At 43.7% G+C, this 12630-nt stretch overlaps 1 protein-coding gene across 1 annotated transcript in view; it reads right to left on the bottom strand.

Moving 5' to 3' along the window:
* LOC124594311 overlaps positions 1-7926 on the bottom strand; it is a 564901-nt gene extending 556975 nt beyond the window's left edge. The window contains exon 1 of the mRNA XM_047132674.1: positions 7587-7926. The gene's annotated coding sequence lies outside the window, so the exon portion shown is untranslated. The remainder of the gene's footprint in view (positions 1-7586) is intronic.
* Positions 7927-12630: the final 4704 nt, after the last annotated feature.

Below are 12630 nucleotides of genomic sequence, written 5' to 3'. Positions count from 1 at the left end.
GAATCTAGGCTCTACACACCGCTGGAATCTGTCAATGCATATATTTTGTGTCATGTTTTCCATCTCTCCAAGGTGAAACACGCATATTTAAGAATGAGAAACAAAAAAATCCGTTCTGCTAGTTGTTGCAAATAGTTTTCAACGAGCGTACAAACACTTCTAAGTTGAGCAAGTTTCTCATGTTCAACGTTTCGTATTCCATGTACATGTTTTAATGTTATGCTGTTTTAAAGATTTTACTCGCGCCTTCTAGTATACAAAGAGTCTACAGCCATAAACGAAATTAAGTGGTAATAATAAAATCTAAATCTTAGAATATACACACTGCTTATGAATGTTAGAACGGATTTTGATTTCCCAACATATCTGGATGCAACCAAATTAAAGACAAATAAACCTGTTTGCTCTTCCCTACGCCCACTCACCTTCTTGTACCGGCCTATACTTCGTACCACAAAGTTCACACTTAAACTCTGATTCCTGTTGTTTAGTAAACAGTTCGTCTAAGTCAGACATTAGTTCATCAATGCCTCGTATTAGCGTTTATTTCGTGTTGTATACGATAAGATCTCAATTTATTTGAAACTACCAATGATTTTCTTTGGTAGTTGTATACAGGAAAGCAAGAATAACATCTTGAAAACAGTGTAATGGTAGATAGAGGGGTTGGAAAGTTGTGAAACCTAGATGAAAGTGAGCCTTCTTGTGCGCTATCGTCAAAGAAGCGTCCGGGGCTATTATGGTAGTTTATCAAACTTTAAAATTTAAAGGTTCTAAGAAGTGCAAACAGTCTTACGCCAAGGCAATGGGCAAGAAATGTTATGTCGAATTTTCCCTGATATGTGTGCTTATGTTACAATGTCAAGGCTAAATCTGACTTATTAATATCTAATGATTTACTTACTGTGGCGTAGTACAAATGAACAAAAAATGGTTCAAATGGCTCTGAGCACTATGGGACTCAACTGCTGAGGTCATTAGTCCCCTAGAACTTAGAACTAGTTAAACCTAACTAACCTATGGACATCACAAACATCCATGCCCGAGGCAGGATTCGAACCTGCGACCGTAGCGGTGTTGCGGTTCCAGACTGCAGCGCCTTTAACCGCACGGCCACTTCGGCCGGCTACAAATGAACAGGGAGCAGAAGCTCAGATGGGAAGGGGTGGCTGAAATGGCTGCTTGATACACAAATAGTAAACTGGGGTGTACCTACAAATGAATGGATAAATGATTGTCAGGCGAAACTCTACCTGTACACCTAATTGTATGAAATCTTATAAAGCCAAAATTACAGCGTAGAGAAGAAATTGACAAAAATTTTATCGTACACATGAAGAATAACCGATTTTAAGATGTGTATTTCATGTAATGTGTTATTGAGCAAAAAGTTATTCGGCCGCGAGTGCCCATTGCTGCTAACATTTGTTACTATAAATGGAACCATCCAGTGTGAAATTCAGTCGCCAGTTCACATTTTATGGATTATACAGTACGTCATAGGTTTCTGGTCTGCTACGTTTGGCACAGTACTTTCTTGCATTTACCATGTCATATTTTAGCTAGGCATCGCGGGGGGGTAAGCAGCAGATTATCTTAGTGTGTGTTGGGCCCTCGTTTTTGTACCCTGCCGAACGTGACTTCCTCGTTTGAGCAAACAGTTTACGAAAAGCATTAAAAATGTTCCACTATGGGGAAATAGATAAAATAGCAAGATTCTGTCAATGACGACTTGCGGTTGGTTACGTGCCACTGAGATGGGGGCGTGTGGATGTCTGGTGAAGGTCTTAAGAGACTTCTGCCCTGAAAGTGTCGTGGCAACGTGTAGTTCTCTGACGGTATGGTCCTGTTTTCTCTATTTGGGCTGTGACCATTAGAATAGGTTGTAGGGGGTAAACCGAGTGTAGGTGTGTATTGATACGCCTTAATCAGAACACCAAATATATCGGAATCATGCCTTCTGTGCATCAGCGTGATAGTGTCCTGTCCACAAATCAAAGACCGTAGAACTGTGGCTCCAAGCGGATCAAGTGTGTTTAGTCAACGAGTCTATTCAAAATCCCCACCTCCAGCGCCTCAAACACCTATCGGACGAACTACAGCACGAGCTCATGTCACAGCATGCCATATCAAAACGCCTATAAACCTGGCAACACTTAATGCTTTAGAAAAAAACTAATCATTCCTCTTAAGTGTATCACAATTTATATTGAAGTGTTGCCTGGAGATCAAACGCTGTATCGGTAAAACACAGTTTTGGAACGAACAACTAGAGTGTCGTAAACTTTACCACATTGTGTATCAGTATACTGGGGCGAAATCCATCGTAGGCGACCAATGGAAGAACACTACGACCGCAACCATAGATGGAAACATAACAGACCAAAAGACATACTTGCAAGGACCTAACATCTATGGCCAAGTACACGTACACACAAACACAACGGTACAGGTGAGCCCCTGTTAATCAGCCACCATTACTGGATATCCAGTTGGAACACACTTACCGAAAAACTGGCACCACGCAGGGAAGCCCTACCATACACTACATGCAGACAAGCTATACACACACCCCATACAGTGAGATGATCTATGGCCGATCTCCCACTAATATATAACTATCCTGGTTGTTCCAGTAATGCAGCGGCTGCAGCAAACCGGGATACATCGCCATCACCTGCCACGGTAATGATGCATGATACCCACACTAACAAACCCAATCTTGCATGAACTATCGCAGCTACTAAGTCACTACTGCTCTTACTGCCCATCCCACTGTCGTAGAGGTTTTTTTCCCTCGGCACGAGCCTTGGCACTTTTTTTCCTCTGCTCTTCAAATCGCTACCCTCGTTCGCGTTTCGTCCACAATGCGTGTTAATGCGTAGTCTTACCCAGACGCACAGATACCATCACAGCCCAGCATCCTGTGACCCACCTATTAGATAACGAACATGTTGACGGAGGTGACAGTAGAACTTTTGGTTTGGTCACCACGTTGGTGGGGGCGTGGAGGGTCCCCATCTCTATATAAACGATGTCCCCTAAGCGGAACGTGAAATTTTGAATCAGAAGCAAGCTTTAGTTGACTTCATCCTCTGCCACGTCTTTAAAAAGAATTATACCGCATATTTTACAACAGATCAGTTCGTCCAAAAAGCTTATAACTGTTCAAGCCCTTGGAATCACGGAAACATATTCAGTCTTGATTGCACCGCAGTTTCCTGGAAAGCCTTGTATGACCGCTTTAATAATATGAGGTTCTACCAGCATGATTCTAGTCTATACAACGAACAGCAATGGAGTTTCCAAAGTAATATTGCCATGTGATTCGTCAGTCAGATGCACGACATTGAAAAATGAACCTAGGACCAATACGTGGAATTTATCTACATCTACATGGATACTCTGCAAATCACATTTAAGTACCTGGCAGAGGGTTCACCGAAGCAGCTTCACAATTCTCTATTATTCCAAACTCGTATAGCGCGCGGAAAGAATGAACACCTATATCTTTCCGCACGAGCTCTGATTTCCCTTATTTTATCTTGGTGATAGTTCCTCCCTATGTAAGTCGGCGTCAAAATATTTTCGCACTCGGAGGAGAAAGTTGGTGATTGGAATTTTGTGATAAGATTCCGTCGCAACGAAAAACGCCTTTCTTTTAATGATGTCCAGTCCAAATGGTGTATCATTTTTGTGACACTCTCTCCCATATTTCGGGATAATACAAAACGTGCTGCCCCCCTTTGAACTTTTTCGATGTTCTCCGTCAGTCTTATCTGGCAAGGATCCCACACTGCGAAGCATTATTCTAAAAGAGGACGGGCAAGCCTAATGTTGGCAGTCTTCTTAGGAGACCTGTTACATTGTCTAAGTGTCCTGCCAATAAAACGCAGCCTTTGGTTAGCCTTCCCCACATTTTCTATGTGTTCCTTCCAATTTAAGTTGTTTGTAATTGTAATACCTAAGTATTTAGTTGAATTTACGGCTTTTAGATTAGACTGATTTATCGTGTAACCGAAGTTTAACGAATTCCTTTTAGCACTCATGTGGATGACCTCACACTTTTCGTTATTTAGGGTCAACTGCCACTTTTCGCCCCATTCCGATATTTCATCTAAATCGTTTTACAGTTTGTTCTGATCTTCCGATGACTTTATTTGTCGATAAATGACAGTGTCATCTGCAAACAACCGATGACGGCTGCTCAGATTGTCTCCCAAATCCTTTATACGGATAAGGAACAGCAAAGAACCTATAACACTACCTTGGGGAATGCCAGAAATCGTTTCTGTTTTACTCGGTGACTTTTCTTCAATTACTACGAACTGTGACCTCTCTGACAGGAAATCACAGATCCAATCACATAACTGAGACGATTCCATAAGCACGCAATTTCACTACGAGCTGCTTGTGTGGTACAGTGTCAAAAGCCTTCCGGAAATCGAGAAATACGGAATCGATCTGAAATCCCTTGTCAATAGCACTCAGCACTTCATGTGAATAAAGAGCTAGTTGTGTTTCACAAGAACGATGTTTTCTAAATCCATGTTGACTGTGTGTCAATAGACCGTTTGTTTCGAGGTAATTCATTATGTTCGAACACAATATATGTTCTAAAATCCTGCTGCATATCGACGTTAACGATATGGGCCTGTAATTTAGTGGATTACTCCTACTACCTTTCTTGGATATTGGTAAGTTGAAGGCAGCGAGTGTTAAATTTTTTAATTTATTTATGTGGAAACTGACCAGTAGCTTAATAACGTTTTGAGACTATTTACCTATCGTTCAGAATCGAATACGGGGGAAAAAGAATGTCAATTTGAGCAAGAGGAGGAGTGAATTGACAGCACATATTCTGAGAATATCAAAGCAATGAACAGAAGGTGTGTGTGTGTGTGTGTGTGTGTGTCAATGGACGAGGGGGGAGGTGAAAATTTTAGAGGGAGGCCAAGACGGCTTCAGTAAACAGGTTCAAGTGGACGTAGATTGCAACAGTTATGTCGACTTGCACAGTAATATCGCGGAGAGCTGCATCAAATTAATCTTCGGACTGAAGACGACGACAACGACGTTGTAGCAACTACCCCTAGCCACTGCACCATCATTTTGTCCACAGTGCAGCCATTTGTTGAGAGCGTGCTTACAGTTTGTCACCAAGTGCAAGCGGTCGCTGGGATCACAGCACTAAGGAAAATAGTTGGATTTAAATAGATTCTAGCGAGTAATGCACAAGAATAAAAGTTCGCACACTACTTGTCGAAATCACGTGCTGTAATTTCCACACCGGTACATAATGCACCAGGAATAAAATAAGGGGAGAGAGATCTACAACTTCAACTGAAACAAGACTTCAGAAGGAGGACACGAAGGAAACTAGTAGTTGAAGGAATGAGACAGGGCTAAATCCTCGCTTTGATTTTATTTAACCCTAGACCACTAAGGGGAGGGCGAGTGGGGTAAACCGAGGGGGGGAGGGGGAGGGGGGAGGACGTATGTATTTTTAATATTTTGGAAAATGAATGGCAACTTTTAAGTAACCATAAAAATGTTACAGTTCCGACCCTGTTGAAAACCTTAATACCAAATTTTACATCATTTTCGTGATAGAAATGGTTCAAATGGCTCTGAGCACTATGGGACTCAACTGCTGAGGTCATTAGTCCCCTAGAACTTAGAACTAGTTAAACCTAACTAACCTAAGGACATCACAAACATCCATGCCCGAGGCAGGATTCGAACCTGCGACCGTAGCGGTCTTGCGGTTCCAGACTGCAGCGCCTTTAACCGCACGGCCACTTCGGCCGGCTCGTGATAAAAGAACGCTTGATTGCACAATTATTTTTCCTTTCCCTGAGAGCTGGGGGGGGGGGGATGAGTTCACTAATTGACATTTTATTCACTGATGGTCGTAATTTATACTTTATACATTAGTTAATTACCACCGCAGTAGTAGATCTCCAATGGTATGTACATGCTAAAGTAAGTACAAAAATCCTGCTTTGTACCACACTGCAATCTGAAATTTAACGAGGTTTTGGTAATCTAGGGTTAATCTGTTCTTAGAGCAGCAGTAAAGGAAACGAAGGGTTCATTTGGAAACGGAGAAGAAACGGAAACATCAAGTTCTATCGATAACTTCATAGTTCAGACACAGTAAAGGACATGGGAGAGCAGAGGTGAATATGTGATAGGATTCGATCAGAAAATCAGACACTAAAAGTAGTCTCTGAGTTCTGCTATTTGGTCAGCATAGCGACTGATGGCCGACGTGAAAAGTACTTGCTGAAAGCATTCATCTGCAGTTTAGCCGTGTACAGGAATAAAACTGACTATTAAATAGTTCATATAAGAGAAGGGAAGAGAAGTTTCTGAAGAACGTTGAAAATTAGATGAACAGAACAAATAACTAACGAGAAGGCAGTGAAACGAATTAGGAAACAAAATTTGTTGCACAATTCGACAAAAAGGATTCGGTTGATAGGATACATTCTGAAACAAGAAAACGTCACTTTTGTAATGGAAAAACTGTAGAGAGGGAACAAGGCTTGAGTACAGAAAGCAGGTTAAAATAGGCACAAGCGACAATTATGCAGACGTGATGTGGTCAGGACAGAATAGGCTAGAGTGGAGTGCTGCGTGAAGGAAGTCTTCGGACTGATGACAGCAACAACTTAATGCATCATTTTGAAGGGCTGTACTTACAGCTTTCGGTGTCACATAACATTTAACTAAAATCATATTGCTAACACATTTTGTGCATTTGTCGGTAGAATTTATTTAAATCCAACTACTTGCACCAGTGCTATGATCTCATGGACTGCTGCAATTGGTTGTTGTTGTTGTGGTCTTCAGTCCTGAGACTGGCTTGATGCAGCTCTCCATGCTACTCTATCCTGTGCAAGCTTCTTCATCTCCCAGTACTTACTGCAACCTACATCCTTCTGAATCTGCTTAATGTATTCATCTCTTAGTCTCCCTATACGATTTTTACCCCCCACGCTGCCCTCGAATGCTAAATTTGTGATCCCTTGATGCCTCAGAACATGTCCTACCAACCGGTCCCTTCTTCTTGTCAAGTTGTGCCACAAACTCCTCTTCTCACCTATTCTATTCAATACCTCCTCATTAGTTACGTGATCTACCCATCTAATCTTCAGCATTCTTCTGTAGCACCACATTTCGAAAGCTTCTATTCTCTTCCTGTCCAAACTATTTATCGTCCATGTTTCACTTCCATACATGGCTACACTCCATCTGCAATTGGTAACAAATTGTAAAGCGGCCTGAAACTGCCATCTCGTGGTAGGCGCGTGGTGGCTTGAAAGCTGTTTAAGAAATAAATAAAATTCGACTGATCGTAGTTTCCAAACAGGTCATCCTCTAAGAAGTGGAAGTCTTTAACAGAGTACGCAGGCTAATGAGTTGCGTAAGACGCGGTCTGACGGCGGGACTAGAGCCTTTACTAGTACCGGAGGGCCTCGGTGCAGCCAGACAAAGAGCACATAAACGCGACAGTGAAATGTCTCAGCGCCGGCTGGGAGAGTGGCGACTGGTTTCGCGTCGCTGTGGCGGTCTCTCACCTCGTTTGACGTCAGAACCGGTTCCGCAGGCCGCGGGAGGCGGCGCGCGCTGCCGCCGTCCGCTGCATCGGCCGCACAAAAACCTCGTTAGCGGCCGCCTCTGCCTCCAGCAGCCGGAGCAACAAGTGCGGCGCCGGGCCGGCCGGCGCTCCCGCTGCACAGCCGCTGACTGCTCACACTGTCACCACGGCTCGTGCCGGCGCCCGGTCACCACTCTCGCGCCAGCAATTGCACACCCCGCGCACTGTTAACCGAGAACTCCTCTCGCGGAACGCGTTGCCAACCCACCGGCGCGGGCCTCTCCAGCGAACTGGCCGCCGCGGGCAGATAACGAGCGCGCCGCTGTTCAACTGTCTGCCCGCGCCGCGCGCAGCCTCTCCAGGGTCAGCCCCCTCCCCTGCCTCTGCTCCCCCTCGGCCGCTCCCACTCCTCTCGCGCCGTCGCTCCCCCCACCGTACCTTCTCCCGCTGGCAAGGCGATGGTCCGACCGTGTCCTCCTACTCCCCCCTCCCCGACCCCACCGCAGACGCAACTACAGTGGACCGATGGAGCTGCTCGTTTCACTGCGTGACACTAAACACACATTCCTCGCCGCCGCTGCCAACTTACCGAGGTTAGAAGGCACTAGTTAAACGTCCAGTGCAGCTGAGCACTTGTCACGATTACTCTACATCAGTGGTCCCCGACCTGGGGAGGGGGGAGAGGGGAGGTAAAATGAAACTTCCTTGGCTGTAAAAACAAGCAGGGTTCAGTTTTTCTTTTCTGCCCATTCTACGTTATTGAAAAAAGATAATCTGTGTTAGTAGACGTCCATTAATTATCTCAGCGGTTTTCTTTGAAATTTGGACCCCCTCTCATCCCTTGGTGAGATATGGCGAGGCCCTCCACCTCACCCGCTCACTTGCGGTTTGCCGCGTAGTCAGGTAAAAATACATAAAATAGATTATTTGTTATTTGTTCTAAACATCTGTCAAAGCACTCTAATAAGACCATGTTTTATTTATGAAGTGCAGTAAACTGTGTTTTGCTGCGCAGGGTAGCCGCGTGGTCTGAGACGCCTTGCCACGCTTCGCGCGGCTCACCGCCTCGGAGGTTCGAGTCCTCCTTCGTGCATGTGTGTGTGTGTGTGTGTGTTGCCCTTAGCGTAAGTTATTTTAAGTTAGATTAAGTGGTGTGTAAGCCTAGAGATCGATGATCTCAGCAGTTCGGTCCCATAGGAACTTACCACCACCTAAACAGTGTGGTGATTAAAACATTTTATTTTCAATATGCCAACCCTTAGTAGTATTCGGATCCGTTGCGACTAGGTTGTGTACCCTCGCGACCTCAGCCCTTCCCTCCGGCAGTGCATGCATGTCGCCAGCGGTGCCGGCGTGTTCTGGCACTGCCCCTCCGGAGTCCCCAATCGAACTACTCACTCATCTAACCCGAAAAAACAACGACGTCACCCCAAAGATAGGGCCATAGTTACTACATATCGATAACGCCGCTGCTGCCACTAGCAGACAGGCAACGCTCGCGAAACCAAGTGGCGCCAGTCAACACAAGAAAAATACAAACAACTGCAACCAAGTCAACTAAACGATATAGTCTGGCCTCCAACAGAGGACGGAAACCTACAACAGCACCAACGTGAGCGGCAGCACGTCTCAACAACTGTTCGTGATACAAGTCCAGAATCGTGAGGCAGTGGTGTGAGTGGCATGACAGAACACATCTGGGATGGTATCGGGTGACAACTTCTCGCCCATGAACCACTAGCCCGTAATTTACGAGAGTTACATGACCTGTGCGTAGATGCCTGGTGCCTCATATCTCTGGAAATCTACCGAGGTTTTTAAAAATATCGGTTACTCGATACATGGATATTTAAAAAAAATATCATTACCGTCTCTTGGTATATCGAAGAAAAGTATAGATGTAGCGATATACAGACGGAAAAAATATCGACGTTGCTGTCTATAAAAATATCGGCTACGCATTGGAAATATACTACCAGTTCTAGAGCTGAGGGTTAGATGGCTAGATCACGTAGCGAATGAGGAAGTACTGAATCGAACTGGGGAGAAGAGGAATCTGTGGCACAACTTGAGTAGAAGAAGGGATCGGTTGGTAAGACTTGTTCTGAGGCGCCAAGGGATCACGAATTTAGTACTGGAGGGTCACGTGGAGGGCAAAAATCGTAGAGGGAGACCAAGAGATGAATACAGTAAGCAGATTCAGAAGGATGTGGGTTGCAGTAGTTACTCAAAAGGGAACCTCCCCATCGCACCCCCCTCAGATTTAGTTATAAGTCGGCACAGTGGATAGGCCTTGAAAAACTGAACACAGATCAATCGAGAAAACAGGAAGAAGTTGTGTGGAACTATAAAAAAATAAACAAAATATACAAACTGAGTAGTCCATGCGAACATATGCAACATCAAGAACAACGTAAGCTCGTGATCGCCGTGGTCCCGTGGTTAGCGTGAGCAGATGCGGAACGAGACGTCCTTGGTTCAAATCTCCCCTCGAGCAAAAAATTTTTATTCATTTTGGCAAAGTTATGATCTGTCCATTCGTTCATTGACGTCTCTGTTCACTGTAGTAAGTTTAGTGTCTGTGTTTTGTCACCGCACCGCAAAACCGTGCGATTAGTAGACGAAAGGACGTGCCTCTCCAATGGGAACCGAAAACATTTGACCGCAAGGTCATAGGTCAACCGATTCCTCCACAGGAAAACGCGTCTGATATATTTTATACGACACTGGTGACGGCATGTGCCTCACATGACAGGAATATGTTGTCGACCCACCTAACTTGTACACTTGGCGAATGGGTAAAAAGATTCTTCTACCTTGCTCGATTTAGATTTTCTTGTGGATGTGATAATCACTCCCAAAAAAGTGATGAAAACATAAGAGTTTGTCACATAAACTGCAACACATGAATCCAAAAGTCTCACAGTCGCACACTTTTTCCTGTGCTCTGTCAAAACATATATTTTTAACGTTTTCAAATTTTTCCGTGTGTAGACCGTCAAATCCTGCATATGTCCAAGCAAATCTGAACATGTCCTGGAATTTTGGAGAGCGAAGTTGATTATGTGTGAGTGCCTGAACTTTGATAATTGTCTGAAAATAAAAAATTAAACTTTTTGCTCGAAGGAAGACTTGAACCAGAGACCTCTCGCCCCGCAACTGCTCACGCTAACCAAGGGACCACGGCGCTCCTCAATTATGGCTATCCTTGATGTTGCCTATCTTGCGCTTGGACTACCCAGTTTGTACATTTTGCTTATTTTTTTAATAGTTCCACACAACTTCTTCCTGTTTTCTCGATTGATCTGTGTTCAGTTTTTCAAGGTCTATCCACTGTGGCAACTTATAACTAAATCTGAGGGGGGTGTGATGGGGAGGTTCCCTTGTCAGAGACGAAGAGACTTGCACAGGATAGAGTAGCATGGAGAGCTGCATCAAATCAGTCTTTGGACTGAAGACCATACCAACAACAACAACATTTAAGTATTGATTTATTACTAGATATTCTGTATATCAGCAAGTTAGCAACCTACGTATCCCCCTTAGAACAAGAATTGAAAGAAAACAATGCACGTTCACGTTTGGCAATAATTATTTTAGTAGCAATGGTCTGCATGTAAGTGACAAAATAAAAGGTCCGTCGTTCGGTTTCGTCACATATCTGATAAGTCCGGAACACTTCATGTCGACTTCCCTGTTTTTTCCATTTTCGCCAACATCAGCGTCATAGAAGTTGTAGTTTCAAAACTGCGTGGTGAAGTTAGACGTAGTTTTTGTTGTTAGTGCCGAGCACCGATTGCGTAAGCATTTCCCCTCACACGTCTCCGTCCACAGCAAAGACTATTCTTGTCATTGAGATTTTTTTCGTGATTTTCAGCAATTGATTTTGAAGAATGTCAATGTGAAGAAACAGCACACTAGTTGCGTTAAGAATCATTCTATTAACGCTATTTAGTTACATCGGAAATCTTGTTGTTCCATTAACACCGGCCCCAGTGCAATTGAACTAGTTTTTTGTGTCACATATACTTGCTTCACACAGTCAAAGAGAAAGACTGGTCGTGATGAAAACTCAAAAAGTAGTAAAAGTCCTTCACACAGTGAAAGTATAATCAGCCCGCATCTCGTGGTCGTGCGGTAGCGTTCTCGCTTCCCACGCACGGGTTCCCGGGTTCTATTCCCGGCGGAGTCAGGGATTTTCTCTGCCTCGTGATGGCTGGGTGTTGTGTGCTGTCCTTAGGTTAGTTAGGTCTAAGTAGTTCTAAGTTCTAGGGGACTGATGACCGTAGCAGTTAAGTCCCATAGTGCTCAGAGCCATTTTTTGAAGTAAAATTATGTTCTAAGAGAATTTAAAAGGAACAACTTCAAATATATACCGAAAATTGTGAAAATAATATAATATAAAATAAAAATATCGGCTCTGTATGTTGGCTTATCAATCGATGTATCGGTGAACTTCATAACGCCTATTATATCGATGTTTCTTGAAGAACTGTCGATGTATCGATATTTTATCAATACCCTACTTCTTAGACCCATGCCACGCAGAATCGCTGCTGCATTGCTTTCCAAAAGTGGACCAACATTCTATTAAGCAGGTGGTCACAATGTTCTGACCCATCAGTGTAAAAGAAATCTTAGAATAAGCAAATTCAACGTGTCATTGACGCACTACTTGTTGGTTTAGTATCCAGACCTGAAGAAACACTTGTATTGCTTATCATTCGTTGATTTCAGAATAGGATTATTCGTTGTTTATTTTTTTCAGTCTATAGTTAGCTTCGTGATAAGCTATGTGTAAGTGTGTGTAAGGTAGGAGGTGACAACCAGGTGTATTGGCTCATATTTGATCTCGTTTATCTGCAATGGCCTCATGAAGGTGGGGAATCAGTGCTCTATACACCCACACTAATGACAAACTCGATGCTGCCAAGGTATTCAGTTTGACACATTTCCATTAGAAACAGAACAAAAAATGAGCTGTGTTTGAAGGGTAAGATCGAAAAAATTTCATTTCCATGTAG

This window comes from Schistocerca americana, chromosome 2 (assembly GCF_021461395.2).
Source record: "Schistocerca americana isolate TAMUIC-IGC-003095 chromosome 2, iqSchAmer2.1, whole genome shotgun sequence".
NCBI classification, from domain to species: Eukaryota; Metazoa; Arthropoda; class Insecta; order Orthoptera; family Acrididae; genus Schistocerca; species Schistocerca americana.
Note: the sequence above shows the minus strand (reverse complement) of the source record. Positions and strands in the feature narration are given on the sequence as shown.